Source organism: Panthera uncia (assembly GCF_023721935.1).
Source record: "Panthera uncia isolate 11264 chromosome A1 unlocalized genomic scaffold, Puncia_PCG_1.0 HiC_scaffold_17, whole genome shotgun sequence".
In the NCBI taxonomy this organism is placed as follows: Eukaryota; Metazoa; Chordata; class Mammalia; order Carnivora; family Felidae; genus Panthera; species Panthera uncia.
In genome coordinates, this window is record NW_026057577.1 from 133153757 (window position 1) to 133180946 (window position 27190).

Genomic DNA, 27190 nt, shown 5'->3' on the forward strand with positions numbered 1-27190 from the left:
CAAAATTATCGTTAAGGAGATTGATCAGCCGGGTTTTCTGCCTATATCCTATGTTGTACAGAAATCATTTTTCAGAGTTCTGAAGCAGTCCTTGGTAACAGATATCCTATTATTTTTTGATAATGAAGGTTACGTGTTAAATTTCTTGGAGATCCTGAAATGAAAAAGTACCCCTATAATGCCCTGCTCAGACTCTCTCAGTAGTCTCCCTTACATGATGCTCTGTTAAGGAATGCCCAATACATAGGTTATTATGTCTAAGTTTTTGTTTTTATATTGCAAATGGGGAAAATGTCTCTCAGTATCATGATATTGATTACATCAGATAACTGTGGGTTTTTCATTTATTCATCCATTTATTTTTTCATTCATCAAATATTTTGAGCATCTATTATAAAAACCAAAAGGTGTTCTAGACCCTAGGGAAGTAATAATAAATTATACATGATTTTTGTATATGTGTATAATCCCTCTATTACTGAAAATGCAAAAAATGGTAAAATAGTTATCAAAATACTCAGTATTCATAATAAAATACTTAACTTCCACTGTGATTAACTTTTTTAAACACAGAGAAAAATTATTCTGCCATCCTTTATCATGCTTGAAATATTCGGATAAGTGAAATAAAATGATTTATAACCTTTAGTCATTAGAAATGGCGATTAAGTCAATCAATTCTCAGTTGATTTTATTTTCAACAAAATATCAAAGAAAGTTTATGCAATGATAAATTAATACTCTTAGGCTGAGTGTCTATATAGTCAGGTAGATATGTCACACAGTGAAAAGAGTTCCAGTGATTCCTTGGGAGACTTAAACATATAAATTATGAACAATTAGATGTCTAAGATAGTCTCAAAAATTTTAAACCCCTCAGATTTCAGATTGAGAATTACGAGTATCTGGTTCATTGACTAACACACCTACCTAAGTGTCTGTATATGTCTTCATTATGCCTTCACCAGCTACACCCCCCTTTGCTGGCCTTTGTTGCCTGGCTTAGGCTGACCATAGGCTGCAGCTCCCCTGCCCTGTGGACTTGCGCCTGGGCGGGCACCCGTAGGGGGCGCTGCAGGAAGGCCTGGCCAAGCTCCCTGGTGGCCATAAATGGAAATCTCGCTGACTCAGATCTGCCCGAAGTGTAGCCTGTTCCAACTGAGTTTGAAATACAGCCAACCTTTGGTCTCCTTTTATCATCTGGTCGGCTGGCGGGACTCCCCCGTTGCTTTGAAAGAGTGCAGTGAGGAGTTCAGAACTTCCACTTGGTGACCAGGTTATCCTGCAGGATGTGAATAGTGTGAGGCAGCAGCTAGTCGCATGGGCTGTCTTTCCCCTTTTACGCCAATGATATGCTCAAACCCAAGACTTTGCAGTCATTTTGGACCCTGCTGTTTCTTGTAAAGCCCACATCCGAAAAGGTGGTTTCACTTCATTTGTAAAACATACACGGGATCCCACCACTTCTCTCCATTTCCATCATTCTACCCTAAACCAACACACCTTTTCTCAATTACTAGGAGCAATTAACTTCCTCACTGGTCTCTCTGTTGCTACCTTGCCCCACTTACACTCTGCTGTCAGCATTGAGGTCTAAGAAATATTTTCAAAATCCCATTTGGAGGTTCCCCGGTTCTAAACACTACTCTTTTCATTTTAGTCAGAGTAGAAAGCAAAATCCTCATTTTATCCTTAAAGCCTTTGCAAAGAACATTCTCCCATTTATTTCCTGTGCCGCAGCAGCTGACCCTTTGTTGTTGCTGGCATTCCTGAGTTCACGCTGACCATTCTCTCTTCCCCAGCTTGCGTCCCTACCTTGTCCAAATTCTTTAGTAAATGCTAGTTTTAAATTGAGGTCTTACTCTGTCCAACCTACTTGAAAGTTATAGTATTTCCCTAGACTGTCCTCATTGCTCTGATACTGCATATGTTTTCTCTCTAACACTACTAACTTTGCTACATGACGTAGCATGTTTACTAAGATTATTTTCTGTCTCTCTCAAATAGAATGTAAAATTCATGAGGGCATGGATTTTGTGTTTTGTTCTTTGTGATGCCCAATAAACAGAACTATATCTGTTTAGGTGCTCAATAAACATTTGTTGGAAGAATTAATAAATATTGTACTATTGGATTTATCACCTATTATACTTAATTTTAAACATGTATATGTATATATACATATAGATATTATTTGCATATGATATTTCTGCCTCCTTCTTTAAACAGTGAACTACTCAAAGTTATAGGAGGAGTCTCAGTGACTCTTTTATTCATTTACTGGAAAGCTTTTTCCTTCCAGACTGGTACTATCCTGGGCCATCATTTTAAACGTAAATGTTAATTAGCCAATGATTATTTTGGGTAATTGCTTTAGGAAATTAGAGATATATCTTAAAAGACACACAGATCTGAGAAAGTCAAAACATTTTATATGAAGTAACATTGCAAATGTGTTTGGAACATTAGCGAAGTACCAAAAATTAGGATAGTGGGAATTGACATAAAATGAAATAAGTGCTAGAAGCACAGATGACTCCTTTTCCAGGATTTGGTCTGCTGTGACTGGGGTCTGAGTCATGATTTGGAGGACCTTAATAGTGCTGTGAAAAGGCCAAATAACGGGACTGTTGATCAGGGAAGGTTTTGAGAAAGATTATAATGAAAAAGAATGTTGAAGGAAAACTGCCATTTTCTTGCCCAAAGGCACTAGGGTTCAATATTTGAATTTATTTACTTCTTGTATTTTTATTTGTTTACTTCCTATAGGCCATAACTACTGGGCATAAAGAGATTTTTATTTTATTGATTGCTTGTAGTAAATTTCACTTGTTGCAATTGCCAGAAATATACGAAGTTACTGTTATGCAAAGAGGATAGCCTTCAAACTTACCTAAATAGAGATTCTAGAGACAACCTTGAATCAAGAACCCACAACAAAACCAAAGAAATGAGCCAAGGAATTGATGTGAATGAGCAAAGATGCTTGCATTGATAGTTAATTTTTTTAAGTATATGTATACACATACATTTTTATGTAGCAACCAAAACCAAATCCAGCAAAACAATATATATTAACATATGTTAATATGTTAACATATATATAATTTCTTTGTCCACTCCTTTATTATACATGTTATAACTTACATCCAATTCCTCTGATAATCTCACTATTTCTTTAAGACTATAAATACAATATTTACCTCTATGCTGAATTAGCTATTTCCTTTTCAGGTATGGAAATCAACTAAGCAAGACAGCAGGGTAAAAAAGGCACTTTTCATAATTCTAATTAGTAGGAGCAAAAACAAACAAAAAAAGGCAAATAAATATAATTTGTTCAACCTTATTTTCTACTATTATTATAAATGGGATTATTTTAAACTAGGCATAAAGTAGCACACTGAGTCATCTTGATTAAATTAAAGGATTTGTATAAGAAAGGATTAACAATGTATAAGAGCATAATAAAAGACAGGTAGCCAGTTTGTGAAAACTCTTTTCCAGCTGTGGAATTATCCTGAATTTGGAACATGACATTTGCAACTCCACAGGAAGGATAGCACAGCGACGTCATCCCCAAATTATCTGAATAAACCTCCTCCACAATGTGAAATATTTAGAAGCATTCCTAAGGTTCTTGCCATGATCTTTGCCTCTCTCTTTTCACAATCAAGAGGATTTCAAATGAGTTTTTAAACCAATGTGTGAAATCCATGCCATTGTGTTACAGTTTATATTTATTTCCATTATCCCCACTACAAATATAGCCTAAAATAAGTCTTTTCTAAATAGTTTTGTTAAGGCTAATACATCTTTGAAGAAAAAAAAAAAAAACAAAACACAAAAAACAGCCAGACTTAGTGACTGATTCTACTTCTGGCACATTCTACTTTTCTTTTAGAAGAGCAGGACTTTAACATTGCAAGTTATTTGTTTGAAATTATTATTTATTTTTTCCAGTTTTCTTGGGATATAATTGACCTATAATATTGTATAAGCTTAAGGTATACAATGTAATGATTTCATATATATATATATATATATATCATATATTTATGTGATATATATATGTATATATATGTATGTATATACATCTTAACTGCATAAATTTCATGCTCTGTTTCTTCAAAGAATAAAATTTTATTATAGGCAGAATTTGATTCTGCATTTATAATAATTCTGAGCATAGAAAATATTCATTCAAAAGGGTGCAGGTACTTCAGAAGCTCCAACATATGGAACATTCTCTTGGCAGATCCATATAATTTAGATTAAAGCAACTCCTTGATTTTTAGGTTTCATTTGGTTAAACACTTAAATCTGATAAAATGCCAGTTCTGAGCAGCGCAAGCAACACCTAAGTAGGTACTATACAAATACTTGTTGAGTGATTGATTAATCTTGGCATTCTAATACTTTGTTTTCTAATTTTGGCACCGTGGAAAATGTCAGGTTCCATGCCTTCCCTACCCTCAACCAAAAAGGCAACATGTTTCATTCATATTTGAAAAAGCATATTCTAGAAATGTCACAGTAACCTTTTCAGATGACAGTCTCTGCCTAGGAATTCTTGACAGCAGCTATGCACAATTATGCCAACTATATATTGAAACGTTCTTACATCATCTTCCCAAAAGTGATAGCCTGAGCACACAGCATTTAGATTAACTGGATGGAAGGAAACCCAAACTTGCACTCTTTTACAAAGTTTATTTTTGAGACAGGAATGGAAAAAAGTGAAATTCAATTTTTGGTTTATATATGGGCAAAGTGAATCATGTTTAAAGATATTTAGAGGTAATCATATCATGTCTCAGTCTCCCTACCTGTGAAGCTAAAATCTCAGTGCATTTACTAACATTGAATATTGAGAACAATTAATTTTGTATCTTGATACATTTGTTAATATACATTTTAAAATTTTGTTGAAAAGTAGGAAAAACAAGGATGAACACAAAGGTTATTCTCCAAATCATCTAAAATATAATGATGCATTTTTTGAATGGTGAATTAATAATGATAAACTAAGTACATAAAATGCCAACGATTAGCAATATCTTTAGGGGGTGACTGGGTGGCTCAGTCAGATAAGCGTCCAACTCTTGCTTTCAGCTCAAGTCATGATATCACAGTTCATGAGATCAAGCCTCTTATTGGGCTTTGTGCTGACAGCACTGAGCCTACTTGGGATTCTCTCTCTCTCTTTCTCTCTCTGTCCTTCCCGTATTCTCTCTCTCTCCCAAATACATAAAATAAACTTAGGGAAAAAAAAACAAAGATATCTTTAATGTGTGTGCTTGGAAAACTTACTCATAGAACCATAAGGCTGTGTTCTATTTACCATAATAGTAATGACTAAGATTATAGAAATGATGATGATGATGATGATGATAGTAATTAACATTTATGTGTCTATTAATATGTCAAGAATTATTCAAAGTGTCTAACATATACTGACACATTTAACTGTCACAATGACTGTAAGATAATTACTAATAGTGTCTCCATTTTACATATTAGAAAAATACACAAAATTGTGCAAGTTTCTACTCTTTTTACATAGTGGAGCTGGGGACACAAGTGACTCAGCTCTAAGTTAGTACTCTTAAACCCAAGCCTATTATTGGTGAATATAAAATGATCAATCCTGATATGTTAGGGTAGTAATGATAGGGAGATTTCTTTCAGCAGTGTTGTTATGGGGAATGAACTTTTTAATAAATAAAAGTAGTAGTTTTTAACCACACACTTTTGGCCTGAGCTTCACTACTGATAGTGGGCCATATATTGTCTGGGCCAATAAAATCTGTATGATCACGATCTCTAAGCAACTTGGTAGGGCTTTGTCCCCTTGGGCTCTCTGATATAAGAGAGGCATGTTGTACAATACACCCTCAATCGTGTGGTCAGTGTGTGGGAAAATTAAAATGTTGAGGGGAGCGTTTATTTGGTAGGTGGATGTGAATGATGTCCTCTCTAATGTCAGAGGTGTTAAGGTTCCCTGTAAGTACTAACAAGGGAGTCCTTAGAGGAGACTGGAAGTAGGGTGGGGAAGGGGTTGAAAATCTGAAGACCAAAAATTAAGCTATATTAGAGTTTGGGGTAAAATATCTGTCCATTTGGGGGACCATTTATCATTTAAAAGCTTAAGGAGCATATGTTTGAGTAGACTTTATGCCTCTCTCTAAGTCCAGCTGCTTGGGGCTAGCAAGCTAGGTGGAAATTCCATGAGATTCCAAGTTCTATAGCCCATGATGGAACAGCTTGGGAAATGAAATGAGAACCTTAGACCGAATCTATAACATCTGGTGGGCCTGAGAAAATGAACACATACCTGATTAAGAAGGAGTTTACATGACGGGAAGCAGGATTTCTGGAGGAAGCAATCCAGGAATCCCGTGAAAGTATCAATGATGGCAGCTGCATACCAACCAGCCACCCTGGAGGGCGCAGCGGTTCAAAAACATCAGTTTGCTTTCTTGACTAGGGTCTGTAGGGCAGCAGCACATTTCCCCACTTGGGAGCCTTCCAGATTTTGGGGGGGAACAAAAATGGGCAATTATTTACCACCACATTGGCTAGAGCCAGAGTGAAGGGGGATCTGCACCTGTAGGCCCAGTCAGAGAGTTCCGTTACTCCCATATTGCCTGATGTAATAAGGGTCCACTCTTCTAATAGGTGTATCCCCTCTGGGGGGAACAGTAGTATCTGGATTTGTGACTGACTCTCTAGGAGGTGGCTCATGTGGGGCCTTGGAACTAGCACGCAATTCGGATAAGGAGTTTGCAATGTTCTTACAATGTGCTTCTGGTGCTTGCTGGCACGTGTGCACAAACACCCGGGATCACAATTGGCCCTATGAGTTGGCTGTATCTTGAGAGACTTCCCTTGAATCATGACATTATCGTTTTGTCATTGTCCAGACCAACTTGTGAGCCCACTGGCTACCACCCGGGGATCAGTAAAAAATGTGTTCTTTGGAAATTTATTTTTAGGGCTTGTTGCAGAGCCAAGCTCGCTGCCACCGATTCTGTCAGTTTTGTCAGATGGGCCAAGCCAGGAGGAGGCATCCTCAACTAGGGACATGCCACTAGCAGGACGAAATGATGCAGTCTCCCAGCAGGCTACATCATGCAGGATGGTGGCACTGCTCTTGTTGAAGAATACTGACTCCCTTTCCACGTCAGCCAGTTGGCCTCCAGTTCTCCTGACTGCTAGAGGGGCCCCTTGTGGGAATACCCACCTCAATGTCAGTGGGCAAGAGGCTGAGCATGGGAGATGCTACATCCTCCTATTATCTAGAAAAGCCCTTGACACCAAATTAACTCTTTCCCGATGGCACCCCATTCCTTTTTAACAGTGAGACCTCAGTAGCCATGCTGAGGCTATTGGTTTGCATCCCTGACCCAAGGCGGTTGGGGACTTGTGTGAAGCAGTATGAACTGTGAGACTGATAGTGCCTCTGTCTGTAAAGAGTCCAGTGGGCTGTCAAACTTTGTTGTTTGAGTGATATGTACCCGGCTGCTATCTGGAGAAGGCGTTTCATCCAGAACCTCGTGGGCAACCAGATAGAACCATGTTTAGTCCCCATGAGGTGGAGTCACACCTGTGGCTCAACTCAGAAGTCTGAGCCCCGAGGGAGTCAAGGCAGGGCCTGCTGTAAGGCTTGCGCGGCCAGCTGCAAGGAAGTTTATTGAGGTTCTCACCAATGGAAAGACACTGATTTGCAACTAAAACCACAAGTAGACTTTAAAAAAAAAATGTTTATTAATTTATTTTGAGAGAGAGAGAGAACACAGGGGAGGGGCAGAGAGAGAATCACAAGCAGATCCTGCGCTGTCAGCACAGAGTCCAACGTGGGGCTTGAACTCAGGAGTGTTGAGATTATGACCGAAGCAGAAACCAAGAGTTGGATGATCAACCAACTGAGCCACCCAGGCACCCCAAGAGCATGAGTAGACTTAGGTGGAATGAGAAAATGTGTAATGTATTGCTTCTCAAAAGTGAAGAGATCTAACATGTGCTGTGCCCACCGCAAAGCTTGTGAGTTGATATTTTACAAGGAGGAGAACTTTGATTCACCCTCAGGTGAATGCTAACCCCTTGAGGTCAGCTAACTTCAGTGGCTGCTCCTTTGATCTTACGCAGGACAGAGGCCCATCCTCTCTACTATAAATAGTGTTAGCAGCTGTAAGTCTGGGAGAGCATCCTCAGAAATCCCACAGAGTGGAATGTCTCCAGAAGCTAGCTTGACTTGAAGTCAGATTTTCCTCCCCAGCATGTCCCAATTGACCTCCCTGGAATTGGGGAGGCAAGATTTTAGGACTGGCCCCTAGGCCTTGAGAATGTAGAACTGGAACTTTGGCACATTGTTCTGCTGTCACACTGAGGAGTACCTACTCCTTCCATGGGCATTATAGATTTAGTAAGAAGCTTTATAACTTCCTCATAAGTTCTAGGGGAGCTGGCACTAGGTGTTTCAGCCATTTGTATTCAGCTATTAGACCTTGTGACACCAGGGATGGGACCTGTGATATTCATGCGGTCAGGAGATGAGGTATGACAGCAAGGTATGCAGTGAGAGAGAGACCATGTGCCCCAGCCACTCTCGCCTTTGTCAGGGGCCCTGCCTTCCTGAGTAGTGAGAGTGTCCCAACCATACTGGTTAGAACTCAGAGTCTTGGTGGAGTTCCCAAACACAATGGCCAGGGAAGGGGAATCTCCCTCTCTGTCTTCTAAGAGCTCTGCCTGGCACCTTTTCACAGTAGCCCACGCTTGGGCTGGGGTTGGCATTCTCATGTCCTGGCATTAACTAGTACACCAGGACCCTGCAAAAATCTTAGTCAATTCTCATAACAGACAGCAGCTGGGTTTGTGCTTAGAGTCAGGAAATATACCCAAGACCTAACAATGTTTTGGGAATTTTACTCCACAAGGTGTTAATAGGTGGAAAGCACATTCTTGGCCCCTCTAACTGGCTCCAATGATCACTACTCTGAGATTCAGGAGGATTCTTGTGCCTTTTTTCAGAACTTGTATTTGGGGATGAGAGTACAATGTAAAACCCTGCACAGTTGGTGCAAAGCAGCCAAAAATAGCACAACTGAAGGCCAGCAAGCACTGGATCCTTCTCATATAGAATTACCCACCTGGGAGCATCAGTCAGAAAACCATTTGCATCTGAAAGGCATTCTCTGGGGTCTATAGCAAATGTGACTCAATCTGCCCAGTTCTGTTGGTGAAACCAATCATTGTGACTTTGTTAAATTAACATTTGTTGAGTAAAGTGTCCAATGGTGAGTCAGGGAACAACAAGGGAAAGTGAAATAAAGTTCAATTTACGGGTCCTGCAGGAGGTACACATTACACCTTGAGGGCCCATAAAAGGGTAAGAGAGGGTATAGGCAGGAGTGGCGCAGTACCTGGGGCACAGGCTTTTATCAGGGTCCACAGGGGAAGTGCTTTGTGGTTCCTGGTCTAAGGCCAGATTGGTCAATTTAGATTGAAGGACTCAGGTCTTAGTAAGTTTATTAGATGTCCAGTACATGTTGACACAGAAAGGGAAGACCCTGGGAGGACGGAAAAATATTTATCACAAGGTAGTTGGGGGAGTCATATCAGGAACTTGCATGCACTTGTGCCTTATGGGAGAGGCTAATGTCGGTTCAAATCCCCTGCAGACTGCTTGGTCACACAAACTGGTTGCCAAGGCAGCAGTATTATGGAGTAGTTTAAACTCTCAACAATGGAAGTCCTTGAATTCTCATCTCTTCTGTTTCAGGTCACTACACAATCCTTAGCCTGCAATTGTCTGTCGTGATTTGCAAGCATTCCGAATATGGTGCTTAATGGGAGGTAGATCTGGAAAAAGAAGAAGGAAGACACTGACATACTTTGCTTTACATATTGCTGGTAGCTAATTATCCATATGAGCTCCAGAACTGTCCCATTCTTACTCTGCCATATGGCATCGGCTGTGCTTGCTTGTCTTAGTGAGCCAACAGTAGGGTAAGATGCCTCTTGTCAACTTGCAAAGAAACAACAATACAGGTAATATCATTTCTCCAGCCGGTTCTGTCATAATGTGTGCCCTCTTGTCTTCTCCCACACAAGGGCAGTGGCTGCTCCAGTGTTGGGTTCTATTCCTTCCATTCCTCCCACATAGGCTTCTCATATATTCTCACAAAGTTATCAGCATTCAGTGGTATTATTAAGGTCAGTTCCATCAATCTCACATTCTGTCATGGGAGCTGATATGTGTTTTTCCTTTGGTCAAAGCTTGCTCGTTGGCTTAAGTCTTTCTTAGCATTCTACCATCTTATATCTTGGTTCATAGTGTCTCAATTATTTTAAAAAAGTGTATTTGAAATTATAGGGAAAGAACAAGATTAAAGGAAACGTTAGTTAATACTTGCTCTTTTGTTTTTTGCCGATGGAGAGAAAAAAGAAGCAAAGGCATATTTACTTACCAAGGTTTTAAGTGTGTTTTTGATTTAGACTGTAATTATTTAGAATATTTAGGACAAGGAAGAAAAAAAAACCCACATTATTCTGTTATAATAAAGAGAAAGAAACTCCTTGCTTTTTTGAAAATAATAATGTACAAACCAAATTTATCTCCTTAAAATAATCTGCATGAATCACCAACATATTAAAAATAAGCTTTACCTAGGTGTGGAGGAATAATGACTATAATATATAAATATATAAACATGCTTTTTAAGATGTAGTTGAATATATTGATATTCACATAAACTTTTCAACATGTGGTTGAATGAAGAAGATCAGGCTTTAAAATGTACTAAAATATATATTGAATTTTCTTGTTCATTTTTAACTATCTTTTTAACATTTACTGATGTATTCTGGGAGACATATTACCTATGTTACATATACACACACACCTGTATATATGTAGACACTTTCATACCAAAATATATATATATATATATATATGCATATCCTCTTATATTGCTGTTATGTGTATACATATAAAACTGTTTTATAACTACTTGTAATTATATATTTATATAATTATATAGATATCATAATGTGGTTTTATATATAATAATTCCTTATCACAGTTTTTTGTTTTTTTGTTTTTTTTTTTTATTTTTTTATTTTATTTTTGGGACAGAGAGAGACAGAGCATGAACGGGGGAGGGGCAGAGAGAGAGGGAGACACAGAATCGGAAACAGGCTCCAGGCTCTGAGCCATCAGCCCAGAGCCTGACGCGGGGCTCGAACTCACGGACCGCGAGATCGTGACCTGGCTGAAGTCGGACGCTTAACCGACTGCGCCACCCAGGCGCCCCATATCACAGTTTTTTGGTATAGATCAGTAGTCACGAATTAAAATATCTTGCTTTCAGGTGGACTGTTTTCTTTTTTAATAAGGTGTGTTCTACGTATAGGACTTTGGGAGGGGGGCTCGCCAAATATGTGACATATGTAATCTTCACCCCAGTTAACCTGTAGAACATTTTCATCACTGCTGTATACTTATCAGGTCATATGCCAGTGAATCCATACTCCCCAGTCCTCCAGTGCAAAACACATTTCTGACTTCTGTCACCATTACTTAGTTCTGCCTGTCTAGAGTTTAATATAAATGGAATCGTGCAATATGTATCATCTTGTGAGTGGCCTCTTTCCCTTACCACAAAATTTTGAAATTCATTCCTGTCACTGCATGCATCAGTTGGTCCATTTTATTACTAGATATGAACTGCATGAATGCCTCAGTTTCTTTACCCATTAATGGATAAAGACATTACTGGATATTAATGTCATTTTTCCCTTTTGATTACAATGAATGAAGCTTTTATGAATATTCTCTTGGGAGTAACTGCTGAGTCATATATTTAGTGGGTTGGAATTGATAGGTCATACACAGTAAAGGTCTTGTTTATAAGAAACTGCCGAACTATGTTCTGAAGTGACTGTAACATCTTATAGTCCCAGAAGAAATGTATCTGAAATTCAACAGCACCCATACTCACTAACATTTGATAATATCAGGCTTTAATATTAGTCATGAAAGTGAAGTACTTTTTCGTGGTGGTTTTAATTTGCATCCCTCATGAGCACCCTTTCATGGGATTCAGAAGTCTCTTGCACATTTTATAAACTGTAGTCCTTATTATTGAATTGTTAAATATACGCATACATATACACACATGCAAACACAGATATAGATAATTCTGGATACAAGTTTTGACAACCTCACATCTATTTAGTTTTCTGCCAATTTTTGGATTACCTTTTCATTTTATTAGTATGTATTTTGAGGAGTAGAAATGTATAAATTTTATAAAGTCTAGTTTACCATGATTTATTCCATATTTAATAATCTTAGTATTTTTAAAAGAAATCTTGACCTACTTAGAGGTTGCAAAGATATCATCCTAAGTTTTCTTCTGAAGCTTTATAGTTTGAACTCTTATATTCAGTTCAATTATCCTTTTCAATTTAATTTTTATCAATCATTTGAGGTAGGGACATTGATTCATTTCCCCTCATGCACATTTTCAGTTGTTTTAGAACATTTATTGAAGAGAAAAGCCTTTCCCCAGTTAATTACCATGGTGCTTGAATTAAAATTTAATTGATTATATCTGTTTATGTCTATTTCTGGACACTCTATGATGTTCTATTGATCTATTTGCCCACCACTGCATTTTCCTAATTATTTATACTAACTATGGTATTAAAATTAAGTAGTGTAAGTCTTCTGTTTTGGTCCTCTGCATTTGTGTGTCCATTTTAAAATCAATTTGTCAATTTCTATAAGAAAGCCTCTTGGATTATTTACAGGGATGGACCTTGAATTTGTATATTATTTTTGAGAGGACTTGTGTATTAACAGTATTTACATTGTGTATTAACAGTATTTAAATCCTTTAAATTTATGACATAAACTATCTCTCCATTTATCTAGACCTTCTTTAATTTCTCTCTGCTCTATTTAAAAATTTTCATTCTAGTGGGCTTACCGTTATTATATATACATATATATGAATTTTAAAAATTATTGTGAATGGTGGTGTTTTTAAATGGTAATTTCTAATAGTTTACTAGTATACTAAAATATAATCAAGTCATTCAGATTGATTTGAACCCTATGATCTTGCTAAATTCATTTATTAGTAATCTTAGAGCTTTTCCTGATTAACTAGTATTTTATATAAAAACAATCATGTTTTCTGCAAAACAAATTTTTTTTTCTTCTGTTCTTGTCAGAACTAATTTTTTTCTTTCCTTTTTGCATTGGCTAAGAACTCCAGCACAATACTGAATAGTAGTGAGAGCAGACATCCTTGCTTTGTTCTCAATCAGCTTAATTTGTAGTCTGTTTACTAAGTATTATGTTAGCTATAGATTTTTCATGGAATATTTTATCATGTTAAAGATGTTTACTTCTATAACTAAGTCACTGAAGGTGTTTATTATGACTCGTTTTTAGATTTTGTTAAATGCCTTTTCTACATCTATTAAGATGATCATATCGATTTTATTCTTTATTCTCTTAATGAGGTAAGTTACACCGATTGATTTTGAGTGTTGAACACATTATTCTAAGTTATTTACAGTTATCAACTCATTAAATCCTCATACCATCTCAGTGAAAGAGGTACTGTTAATTTACCCAAGGTCACTGAGATAATAATTTGTCAAAATAAGATTTGACACTGTAAATTTCACACCTGAATCTATGCTGTAACCACTACTGTATTTAACAATCTTTTCTAATCAGTCAAATGCATACCATCATTTATTACTCTCATAGAAAATACATTCAATTCAAATCTATATTACAATAAATTTGTGTAAGCATTCTGAAATTTCAAATGATGCAACAGCTCTTTCTAAAATCTCCTCTAGATTTGAGTATTTGGGGAATCTCTAGGCCCTCCTCTATTACCTCTTAAGCAAGAAAAAACAAATGTTTCGTCTTGGCAGATATCCTTGTTTCTGTCAGTGTCACTTGGTGTAATGATGAGGAAAACAATAATATTTAAAGACTCACTGTCAGTTTGGCAAGCATTTAAACATGTGAATACATTTTTAAAATTTAATGATGATAATTTTTTCAATGTGAAAAGTTAAAAATTGTAACAAGTTAGCCCTCCTGAACACTTTCACTGAATTTTTTAGTTCCTCGGGCCAGTTATCTACTGCAGTATGTGAACTCATTTTTTTCTTTTCGATAATAGTAATGTCAAAAATTGCACAAGATTAGAAAAAGTATATATAAAATTGAAACAAATAACTACATTTGTATTTAAAAACTAGATGAAATAATGTTTTAAGTTCTTCTTATATTAATCTTAACCACTAAGGGATATTAACTGCATTAAAATGCAGTAATTTTAATTGTTTTTAAAGTATAGTTACAAGATATTTATTTCTGTAATAAATGATACTTGACTTTCTGTAGGATGCTATTTCAAAGTATAATAATATGCATTATTTTATTTGATCTCTAATTATTCCTATAACTGGTAGATTCTGTTTCATACTTATTATACTAACCATATTTCAAAGGCACTGCCTTCTACTGATTTTGAAGTTTTATTCCCCTACAGATTCCTTTTCCCAAGTAATTTTTATCAATCCTTAATCCATAACGATGAGTTGCAAATCAACTGATTCTTGGACATCACTACGTGCTGGTCTCAACTCCTTAAGAATTTTGTTCAAAGGTTATGGTTTCAAAGACGGGATAAAACTGTGACCAGTCCCCTCCTCCAGTCAAATTCCCGACCCCTGATGATTTCTGCCATCTCTGCAGCTGTTTCTAACAGGAAGCACCCTGTGTGAGGGCACTGTGCTGTTCCCAGTCTGCCAAATACTGCTTCAGTGTTGGTAGGAAGTCTCTCTTCCCATGTGGTGCTCAGACAGGCCCTTTGTGCCAAAATAGATCAGGGCCCCCACATGAGAAACTCTAAGCAACCTATAATTTAATTCATTTGTATGCAGCCATAGACTAGTGTGGCTGAGTCCAGAAAGAAGATGTAAGTGAACTATAATATATATTCCATAAAACATGCTTTCCTCAATTACTCAGGTGTGGTATTTGGCATGAGTTACCATCATATACCATAACCTTTCTCAGGTAAGTTGACCCTTACAAGGACATTTGCCCTCTTTTCTTAGACTTCGTTTCATTTGGGATCTATTTAATATATGCTTAAAAAATAAGTTTTCTGGTAGAATAGAGAAAAAAATGCCTAGTTTTATCTGCAGATTGTGAGAATTTCATTAAAAAAATATATAACTGGGCTCCATTTAAATAGTGTATAAGAGTCCTCCTAGCAAGCAAAAGTGGTAAAAGCCTGATCCAAAATGGCATCGCTACTTTAGAAGACAGTTTGGTCTTTCCTTATAAAATAAATTTACTTTTACCATCCTGAAATCATGCACTGGGTATTGATCCAAGTGTGCTGAAACATATGTCCATACAAAAACCCCAAATTGCCAAAACTTGTAAACAAGTAAGATGTCCTTCAGTAGATGGATGTATAAGTAAGTATGGCTCAGCACTAAAAAGAAATGAACCATCATGTCATGAAAAAACACAGACAATCTCTAAATGCACACTACTAAGGGAAAGAAGCCAATGTGAAAAGGCTGCATAACATATGATTCCAACTATATGACATTCTGGAGAAGACAAAACGATGGAGGTGTATAAAGGTCAGTGGATGCCAGGGATTGCGATAGAAAGGAAAGGCTGAATAGGTGGAGAACAGAGGACTTTTTGTGTGGTCAAAGTATTCTGTATGACACTATAATGGTGAATACTTGTCATTAGACCTTTGTCACAAACCATAGAATGTACAAAACCAAGAGTTGACTCAATGTAATCTAAGGATCTGGGGCAATTATGATGTGCCAGTGTAGTGTTATTGATTATAACAAATGTCCCATTCTAGTCAGGGGGTACAGATAGTGGGGAGAGGCTGTCCTGTGTGGGACAGAAGGGTAAATGGGAATTCTGTACTCCACTCAATTTTGTTGTAAACTTAAAACTGCTTTAAAAAATAAAGTCTATTTCTTTAAAGTGCTAAAGCCATTTCAGCCAGAGAAGGTATCTTATCTGAATCAATACACATTAAGTGGTGGCTCAGCATGTGAGGTGTCTGATAGACCAAACTCTCAGCAGTACCGTATCATCACTGGAAATGTAACAAGGTAGAGACAATGGATTTTGCTAGTATTTTGTAGAATGAAATACTACACATACTAGGTTAAATCACATAACATTGGCAAAATCTGACATTTTTGACCAAGAAAACACTATTAATTTTATATGGCTCAATCTGACACTGGAAAGTTAACTCTGATTTGTATTTTCTACTGGAGGGTGAAGCACCAATGCGATTTCTTAGGTTGGTGCTGAATAAGAAGAGTCAAAAAAAGGGTGTGTCCAGTGGACTGTTATATGTTTTTCTGAGGAAGTTTGTTGTTGTTGTTGTTTTTGTTGTTGTTGTCTTTTCTTCAAGAAGTATATGGGAAACCTAAAGACAGAGATGAAATACTTAGAAAACAAGAGGGAAGGTGAGTTTTAATAATGGTACCAAGGGTCCACTTGCTCAACATTTAGTATCCATAATCAATATGTATTGAAGAAATATCTGGAGACTATCTTTCTGAAGAAGCATCCATGTGTGTACACTAGTGTGATTAGATGTTTCAGTTGAGATCTATGCAAAATCAAGGATTTAGAAAGAGCCTGGGGAATCAGAGCAAAGAACTCCAAATTTAATGGATTCCAGGATAAAGCCAAAAGAGATAAAGCTGAAAATCATGAAGGATTTTGTGCTCCATTTAGGATGATAGTTCACTCTCCAGAGGCATTGGAGATTCGTGGGAAAATGAGATCAGATTTGCATTTTATGAAAAAAATTATCTGTTGTGAAATAAATCCATTATGGGGCACATTAAACAAGGCAATGACCACCAAAATGAATACAATGGGCCAGTCAGGAAACAGTAGATGTATAAACAAACAGTGGTAGTGAAAAATAGACAGTGAAGGAAAATTTGAAAACATTTAATATAAAGTATTAGAAGAAAAAAAAAAACAGTTACAACAAACAGATTATGAAAACCTTACTGGATAGTTTAAATGGAGGAAATAGGATTAAAGAGGAAATGAAGACTAAAGTTTTGTGTAGGGAGAGTGAGGGAATATTGTTGCCATTCCCTGAGGAAAGGAAACAAAGAATCAAATAAAGAAACACATTTTCAAATAACGACATCTTTATTAAAGCAACAAATTATGTAAAAAAAAGAGTACAGTGTTCAGGGTATTGAAAGATAAATATGGGTTTACAACATGAACAAGAGGTAAAACACTGGAAAAAAATAATAAAGTGAGAAATATATATACTCTGTCTGTCACTTAACATTCAATGAAAGGTAGTTCACAGGTAAGAATAAACCTATAGATGTCTAACAAAACAACAAAAAATGACGTCATTTTACAGAAATACTGAAGGGAGTTCTAACATTTGGAACATAGACATGTTCACATCTCAAACCTGAAGAAACCATGACACAGAGCATGTACAGCATATAATTACTGCAAAAGTAGGAGTGGCATTAGAGTGTGCCAAGCTAAGTCAATGCTCGTAAGATGGAGCAATGGCCTTGGAAACATTTGTTGTCAAGGTTACTAATGGCGGAGATACATTTGGAATGGCTAGACCATTTGAGTTCTTCCCATTTTGCTCAGAACTCACCGTAGTGGTACTTGATCTAGAGCTGGAGCAGTGTCATTCCTGAGAATGAAGAGATTAGAGAAACGTTCTTAGAAGCTAATTATGCCCAGAAGGGGATGAACAGTTCATATCCAGAGGACATGACCTTGGCACATACTTCTCAGTAGGAGCAGTACATGCTGTCCATCTTGTATAACATCTAGGAACAGACTACAGCAAATTAGAACTAGAATAGGATTTCCAAGTATTACTACTACGACTACTGCTGCTACTATTAATAATAATGATAGTGATTAAACAAAAGTCACCCAATATTAGAAAAAAAAACTTTTATAATGAGACTAAAGCAACAAAGTAAAACAATACAATTAAACAAGAAACATGGGAAACAGAAGATTTTAGAAAAGATATAATAAAGAATCTTCAAAGATATGTATTTGGAAATTACCTATCTAAAAAAGATTCAACCTATGAATTTGTAGATTAAATTTTTATTTTAGAATCATGTAAATTATGATTATTTATAGCATATCGTCTGTTTAAACTATTTGTCTTCTTTTAAAGCAGACATTTGTAAAATCCTTTTATAAAGTAGTTGCCTTTACTTTATAGTTTTTTGAAGCCTCTTTTCAGTTAGAAACATGTCTAAGCATTTTGAAAATAATGTGCATTGCATAATAAAGAAATGGACCTCTTTTGGAATATAATATCAAGACATCCAACAAATCTTGAATTTGAACTTTTATTTTCTTTTAAGACTGCATATCTTTAGTTAAAATGAACAAAATCTTATAGCTCATGCCACAGAGTTTTTAATGTGAAGTTGTCCAAAGGTGTAAGAATGGAATTAAGTTTTATATTGGCACCTAAATTCTGTCTTTATTGACTGAGAATATAAAGTCCACATTCCAGCTTGCATGTGCATTCCAACTTGATTATATTAATTTCTCTCTTGCTACGTGTAAGTTCCTTGAGAATAGGTACCATTTTTTAAGTTTTCTTCACAGAAATTGTATAAAGGACCTTTGTATAGTAGACATTCCAACAATGTCTTATGAATAAATAGAAAAATATATTGTTTACAAACTTCCTTAAAATATTTTCTGGGTGAACAATACAACATCTTCTACAAATGAGTCTTTAAGAGAGTAATTACAACATTACTGTGTTAATTTGTTACACAAAACCAATTTTTTAAAGAAATAGTGTTCTAATCCCATCAACTGTAAAACCAGTGCCAATTGGAAAGTGTTCAGGAAGCAGGCCACTTCAACATTTTCAAAGAGAAAATAGCAGAAAATTTCTTCTTTCTCACACTACTCTTTCTCGTCTTAATTCTTTCCACATATGTGAAGATATCAAGGAAGGTTTTTTTCTTTTCTTTTTTTTTTCTTTTTTTTTTTTTTTTTTCTTAATTACTAGGAGATTGTCTGACACCTAGTGGGCACTCAGTAAATGTTTGTTGAATTATTACAAGAAAGAAAGTTGAGAAATACAAGAGAGAAAGAAATGAGGGCAACATCATTATGTAAAGCATCTTAAAATGCCTTAAACTATAGATGTGATAGGGAGAAAGGGCTGGCATCTTAGAAACTTCCTGGAGGCACTCTTTGAGAACACTCTAGAGGCTAAAACAAATCTGAATTTTTAAAACTAAGAGAAGATTCAGAATAAGACACACTAATCCAAATATGCACATTCATTTTAAGACTAGGATACATTTATAGAAAAAATATATATTTAGGATTGAATAAAATAACCTCATTATAATTTGTGATTTATCCACATAACTTAATGATTCAATATAATAAAGAAAATGTAAAGTTTTGATTGAACAGAATATATTTTATATTTCACAGACTGTTATTGAGTTAGTAATTCTATGTTTATTTAGAGGCTTAAAATTAAGAATATTTACACTACACAAAGAATTAGTAAAAGAATAGTGAATAAAGAAGTTAACATTTCACCTAGAACACATTAGGTAAGGGTAACTAGAACAATAAAGTTCTAACATTAGAATATGCTGTATTTAAAAATATCCTTGGGGGGCGCCTGGGTGGCGCAGTCGGTTAAGCGTCCGACTTCAGCCAGGTCACGATCTCGCGGTCCGTGAGTTCGAGCCCCGCATCAGGCTCTGGGCTGATGGCTCGGAGCCTGGAGCCTGTTTCCGATTCTGTGTCTCCCTCTCTCTCTGCCCCTCCCCCGTTCATGCTCTGTCTCTCTCTGTCCCAAAAATAAATAAATAAATAAAAAAAAAATATCCTTGGGGTGCCTGGGTGGCTCAGTCGGTTAAGCGTCCGACTTCGGCTCAGGTCATGATCTCACGGTCCGTGAGTTCGAGCCCCGCGTCAGGCTCTGTGCTGACAGCTCAGAGCCTGGAGCCTGCTTCAGATTCTGTGTCTCCCTCTCTCTCTGACCCTCCCCCGTTCATGTTCTGTCTCTCTCTGTCTCAAAAATAAATAAACATGAAAAAAAAAATTTAAAAAAAATATCCTTTTAGGGGTGCCTGGGTGGCTCAGTCGGTTAAGCTGTGACTGGATCTTAGCTGAGGTCATGACCTCATGGTTCATAGGTTCATTCGAGCCCCACATTGGGCTCTGAGCTTCCAGCCTGGAGCCTGCTTGGAATTCTCTCTCCCTCTCTCGGCCCCATCCTCACTCGTGCTCTCTCTCTTTCTCAAAATAAATAAAGAGACTTAAAAAAATTAAAAAATAAAAAAATCCTTTTATCTACAAATGTATATTTTCTATGCTTCTTTAAAGTTGAGGGTTATAAATAAAGTCATCTGTGCATTTCCATTATTTACTACAATGGAATGATTATTTTTTACAAAAGTTAGTGAGCATTCTATTTCCCTTTATGGAATGTTATATGCTAGTATTACTCAAATTTAAGGTCTTTATAAAAGATAATCCTATGTATTTACCCATTGTGCTGCTCAAAGTTGCTGCTAATCCATTGATTTTTTGGCCTGAAAACCATATACAGATGCAAAAATGAATCACAAAGTGACTCTGAGAAAAGAGATGTTGTGGTCAGTCATTCATGTGTGCACCAGGTATGTGAACTGCCAAGCACAATTTCACTGGACACCTATGTGCCCCTAAAAGAATCTGACCTGTTTGTGATGTGTCCAATGCTGCAAAGACAGACAGAATTTCAGGGCCTTGAAAGTGAATACATACTTTGGAAAAAAATCAGAATATAACATATAAATCCACACCTGTTCTTCCTTCCAAATAAATTAATATTCATTACAGTTTGAGCAGAGTATGTACTTCTAAAGTTGCTATAATTAACTAAATTTTAGTTAATACAATTTGAACAATTTTTGATTATAAAATTTTAAGTTGTAGTACAATGTTATATAACTACATCAAAATATTAGAGAGTCACCTTATTTTCCTGAATTAAAAAATAAATAAAGTATTATATTTATTATTTTATTTTATTATTTATTTTAATTCAGGAAAATAATTCCTGGGCTAGATGCCAAAAAAACAAAAAAAAAAAAAAAAGAAAAGTACAAAAGACTAGTTTGTTTGCCCATTTCGGTATGAAAGGAAATTAATATATAGATATAGGAATGATATATAATTTGGGGTCAGCATTGAGACAGACCAAACAGAGATATGAATGAGCTCAGGGACAACATTTTACTTTATAGTTATAGTTACACATTATATGACAGTCAACCTATTATCTCATACTTATGCTGACTATTTAAAAGGATCCATAAGTACATCGCAATATTTTATACTCCTGATCAACCATATGCATACTTATATTAATAGAATGAGGAGGCCAATATTTATTCATTCAGTGGTGGCTTATTGTCCAGTGCTGAGGACCAAGCACTCTGTGAGCTGCTAAGCTGGGTCAGACATGGGTCCCCATCTCCAGGAGGTTGCTGTGGAGTGTGACAGCACTAACAAAGCTGTGCCCTATAGAGGCACAAGGAAAGATGACTAAGTGTGCCTGGAAACTCAGAAGACTTCACAAGGAAGACACTAGTCTATCTCAAACTTGAAGGAGGAGTTGGGTGCTGTGTGTGGATAAATGTGGAAAGACATTTCACGCAGCAGAGATATTTGGAAAGGAAGGAGGCCAAGGAACAATGCTTTTTTTTTCCATCCAAGATTTTTTTTTTTTTTTTTTTTTTTTTTTTTCACTCAGGGAGGTAACAGGTTGATCTTCGCAGGACTCAAACTTACCTGATTCAAAACAGACCATTTCTTCATCCCCACCATCGCCCCTTTTTGGAATCACTGTACCAGTCACTTAATCATTAAAAATAAACCACAGGAAATAATTTTACACTCTTTCTGCTTCCTCATTTCCCGCACATAGTCATAGTTTTCACATGGATCCCTTCTTTCCCATATCTACTCCTATTAGGACATGGGACAGCTGATGGGTGACACATTCTGATTATGAAGTCATATAACCAGGGGTTTGAATGCCAGTTCCAGCTTCAACTATCACTACATCTCCGACATGTTATCCACTACATGTTATACCACTACATCTTCACATGTTATCACCTGAGTGTGCTAAACCTTGGTTTCATTAGCCCTATTGCGACGGTTCATCTTATGTGTCGCCTTGGCAAGGCTACGTGCTCAGTTGTTTGGTCAAACACCAGCCTGGATATTTCTGTGAAGTTACACATATTTTTAGATATGATTAACATTCACAATCAGTAGATACTGAGTAAAGCCTATTATCCTCCATAATGTGAAGGCCGACCAGTTAAAGGCTTTAGGAGCAAAAATTGAGGTTTCTGGAAGGAGAAGGAATTCTGCCAGAAGATTGTAACATAGAAATTCTGTCTGCGTTTCTAGCCTGCCACCTACCCTGCAGATTTTAGAGTTTCTAGCCCCCACAATCACGGGAGTTAATTCCTTAAAATAAGTTTCTCTCTACCTCTTTGCCTCCCTGTCTGTATCTCTGTCCTCTGTTTGTCTCTTTTTATCTCTCTCTCTCTCTCTCTCTCTCTCTCTCTTTCTCTCTCTCTCTGTGTGTGTGTGTGTGTGTGTGTGTGTCTAAAATATTGGTTCTGTTTATCTGGTATGGGGTACAAAATTATTTTAGATAATATTTTTGTTTTATTATCAGTATTATTATTCTGTTTTATTCTGTAGACAGAATGGATGAAATACTCCATAAAGAGATTTCCTAGCCTGCAGTGTTTTCCCCTACCACTGAGTTCTCTCCACAGCTGCTGGAATGATCTTCCTATGGAATGAAGCCCTACTAATCATAGTAGCAATAAGAATAATAACAGTATTGATAGTTGAAATTTGAGTACAACTCAGCACTATGTTCACCACATAAATTTTATTATTTTATTTAAACCTGAAAAACCCATAAATGGTACATACGTGTGTACATATTCGTCCACACATTTCAAATATGAAAACCAGGACTTACAGCTATCGAGTAATTTGTCCAAGGTGAAGCAGCTGTTAGGGTGTGGAAGGAGAATGTAAGTCACATTCTGCCTTGTCCCATCACCCACCATTTAACCATACTTCATTCGGTGTCCCTTTCAAATTTAACATTTAGAGGTTCCCCCCCCCCGCCCCCGCCCAGCTAAGCCACCTGCCCCATACATACCCTTCCTTTTCTTCAAATAATATTATTCTCCTTCTGCTTGAAAAATCCATGAACATTAAGATATCTGGGGTTTTTTTTTGGTGCCTTTCCCCTATTTCCTACCATACATCTGGCAAACTGTTCCAAATACTGTAGGACTCTGATTAAAAGCAGCTTTTTCTGGGAAAGCTTCCCCAACAGCCAATCTACCTGAAGATGGGGTGTGTCTTCCTCTTCCTCTGTGTTACCAAAGTGACACACACGTACCTCTGTTATAGTATTTCTTATATTCTACCTTGGCTATTTTCACCTACTCCTTTAGAATCTGTAATACATAAAGTCAATACAAGGACGTGACCTATTTAGTTTTCTATTCAATTACCTACCTGAGTATCGGACACTTAGAATGCATAGTTGAGACAGAATGCACAAATGAAGTAAGTTTGGGAACAGATGAGGTAAAAGAAAAAAAAAAAGTCTTGCTTTTTTAAATGCCAGCAATGTAGTGATTAAAATTAAATTTTAATAAATTATTTTGAGTATATAGGCTAAGAATGTTGATAATAAGAATTATGTTAGGCAATGTGAAATACAATATAATTTCTTAATTTAATTACATCTGAAGGGTTTTATATCTTCCTGAATTTACAGATTTTGAAAAATAAAAAAAAAAAAGAACTATTTAATGACTTAAATTGATTAGATATTCTGGAACTTTGGAAATCCACAGGATAAGTATACAAATTTCTACTTAGCTTTATATCTTTGACCCAGGAGTCAAAAAGGAAAAAAAAATGAAAATTTCTAACTTCAGGCAAAAATAAGCATCCCACTAATTATTATGAGTCAATTATATTACATAAGCATGAAATTCTGATAGCAATGAACTACATTATGCATGCCTAATGATTCCAAAAATGGAAATGGATTTGCACAAATACAAGGACTCTATAGCAGTTATAAAAGAAAATACAAAAATAGATTGCTATCAAACAGAACATCAGCATGTAAAGTGTGACAACTGACTACCTCTTCATGTGGTACAAATTAAAAATCTCTTACATGTGAAAAAACACAAGGATGTTTTAGTATGAATGCACATAGTGATTTGAGATTATTCAGGCAAATAAACTTCTAATTTCCTTTTAACTCCAAGTGATTAGTTAAAACATAAATGCATGGAACAACTAATAATAAAGGAAAGTTCTCTGAGGTGTTGTCAAGAGTGTGCTTCTTTTCTTTAAGTTTTAATTTAAAAAAAATCCCAGATTCAGTCTCTGAAATTTTGCTTTCGTCCCTTGTTAGGCTTAAGGACATACCATGTCCTGAATATGCCTCAGTTTTCTCATCTGTAATATGAAGATGAGAATAATTCTTTTCAGATCTCACAGAGCTGACATAAATGTCGAATATATTAATCCCTATGAAAGTACTTTGAAATGATAAAATACAATGTTGACATTGCTATTATCAACATTTATATTTCTATGATTTTTGACCAAAAGAGATGTGAAATGATTCCAGAGCATAAAGTATAAGGGATGGGGAAATCAAGCAGATAAAATCATTTAGTGACTGTTCCTGGAAAATGTGTTTCTAAACCTAGATCTACAAGTGTAATCCATGCTAAATTTTTAGACTAGTACTGTAGAAAGTATACTTGGAGGGGATTTTTTTTTTTTTTAAGTTGAGTAAGTCGCTTTCTGCCCCTGGACACTGCTGAGGAAGCATCATTAAAGTCTCCCCTCCCACCACCCTCATATCTAGGTCTGTCTCCCAAAGGGCCTGAACAGCTGTGGAAGCTTTTCATCGGAGGTTTGAGCTTTGAAACAACTGATGAGAATCTGAGGAGCCATTTTGGGCAATGGGGAATGCTTACAGATTGTGTGGGGATGAGAGAGCCAAACACCAATCTCTACAGAGGCTTAGGGTCAGTCACGTATGCCCCTGTGGAGGGGGTGGATGCAGCCATGAATGCAAGGCCATGCAAAGTGGATGGAAGAGGTGTGGAACCAAAGAGAAGAGAATAATTTCAAGAGAAGATTCTCAAAGACCTCATGCCCACTTAACTGTGAAAAATATTTGTGTTGGTGGCATTAAAGAAGACACTGAAGAACACGTCTAAGAGACTATTTTGAACACTATGGGAAAATTGAAGTGATTGAAATCATGACTGACCAAGGCAGCGGCAAAAGGAGAAGCTTGTCTTTTGTAATATTTGATGACCATGACTCTGTAGACAAGACTGTCATTCAGAAATACCATCCTACGAATGGCCACGACTGTGAAGTAAGGAGAGCTCTATCTGAGCAAGAGATGGCTAGTGTTTCATGCAGCCAAAGAGGTCCAAGTGGTTCTGGAAACTTTAGTGGTGGTCGTGGAGGTGGTTTTGGTGGGAATGACAACTTTGGTCACGAAGGAAACTTCAGTGGGCGAGGTGTCTTTGGTGGCAGTTGGGGTGGTGGTAGAAATGGTGGCATTGGGAATGGCTACAATGAATTTGGTAATGATGGAAGCAACTTCGGAGGTGGTGGAAGCTATAATGATTTTGGCAACTGCAACATTCAGTCTTCAAATTTTGGACTCGTGAAAGGAGGAAATTTGGAGGCAGAAGTTCTGACCGTTATGGTGGTGGAGGCCACTACTCTGCCAAACCATGAAACCAAGGTGGCTATGGCTATTTCAGCAGCAGCAGTAGCTATGGCAGTGTCAGAAGGTTTTAATTACTGCCAGGAAACAAAGCTTAGCAGGAGAGGAGAGCCAGAGAAGTGACAGGGAAGCTGCAGGTTACAACAGATTTGTGAACTCAGACAGGCACAGTGGTGGCAGGGCCTAGCTGCTACAAAGACATGTTTTAGACAATACTCATGTGTATGGGCAAAAAACACGAGGACTGTATTTGTGACTAATTGTATAACAGGTTATTTTAGTTTCTGTTCTGTGGAAAGTGTAAAGCATTCCAACAAAGGGTTTTAATGAATTTTTTTTCGCACCCATGCTGTTGATTGCTAAATGTAATCATCTGATTATGATGCTGAATAAATGTTTTTTTTTTTTTTTTTTTTTTTTTTTTTTTAATGTGCTGTGTAAAGTTAGTCCACTCTAAAGCCATCTTGGTGAACTACACCAACAGTATGAAGTTAGGATTCCTTCAGGGTGATGCCAGGTTCCAGCTGACATGTATTTGCAACCCGCTTGGGCACAGAAGCCATTGTCTCCACAAACATTGGTGTGGTTGAACTGACAGTTAATGTGCTGTGACCTAGAGTTCACCGTTAAAAGGGTCACCCAAGCAAAGTCCTGGAATTTATTTGGTTGTTAATATGATTGTTGGCATATCCTATGCAATATGTCTAAATTGAATTTATGGTATCAGATAAAGCTATAGCTTGGATTAAAGCTTGTGTATCATCCATTATCATGTGTTATGAATAAATGATTTAATATTCTTTTAAAAACATAAAGAAGAGTAAGTCATGAACTTCTCAGATTGGCTGATGTAGTCCAATAATAACTAAAGGACTGCATAAAGCTTAAGTGAAACTGAAGCAGTTCATTTTCAAGGCATCTGATAAGGGAGTAAGACTCAGAGACAGAGTGCAAGCCATGAGTGTTGGAGAAAGTCAAGGTCTAAATTCAAGCCTTCTTACCAACTTCAGACACAAGAGCTGGGATTGAGTTTGAGGTCTCAGATGATTCCTGAATAAAGCTGGAGAATGAAAGCACTAAGAAGTAGTTTTTCCTGACATTTTCATTCAGGTTTTTAAAGCACAGACCTATTTATTGAAGGTGAAGAAATAAAGAACTATTTCCTTCAAGTAATCTGTCCATTTCTCCACACTTTTTTTTCATATGCA

General features: G+C 36.6%; 1 pseudogene; it reads left to right on the forward strand.

Annotated features, from left to right (window-relative positions):
• The first annotated feature begins 7514 nt into the window (after positions 1 to 7514).
• LOC125935308 (heterogeneous nuclear ribonucleoprotein A1-like) lies at positions 7515 to 26324 on the forward strand (annotated as a pseudogene).
• Positions 26325 to 27190: the final 866 nt, after the last annotated feature.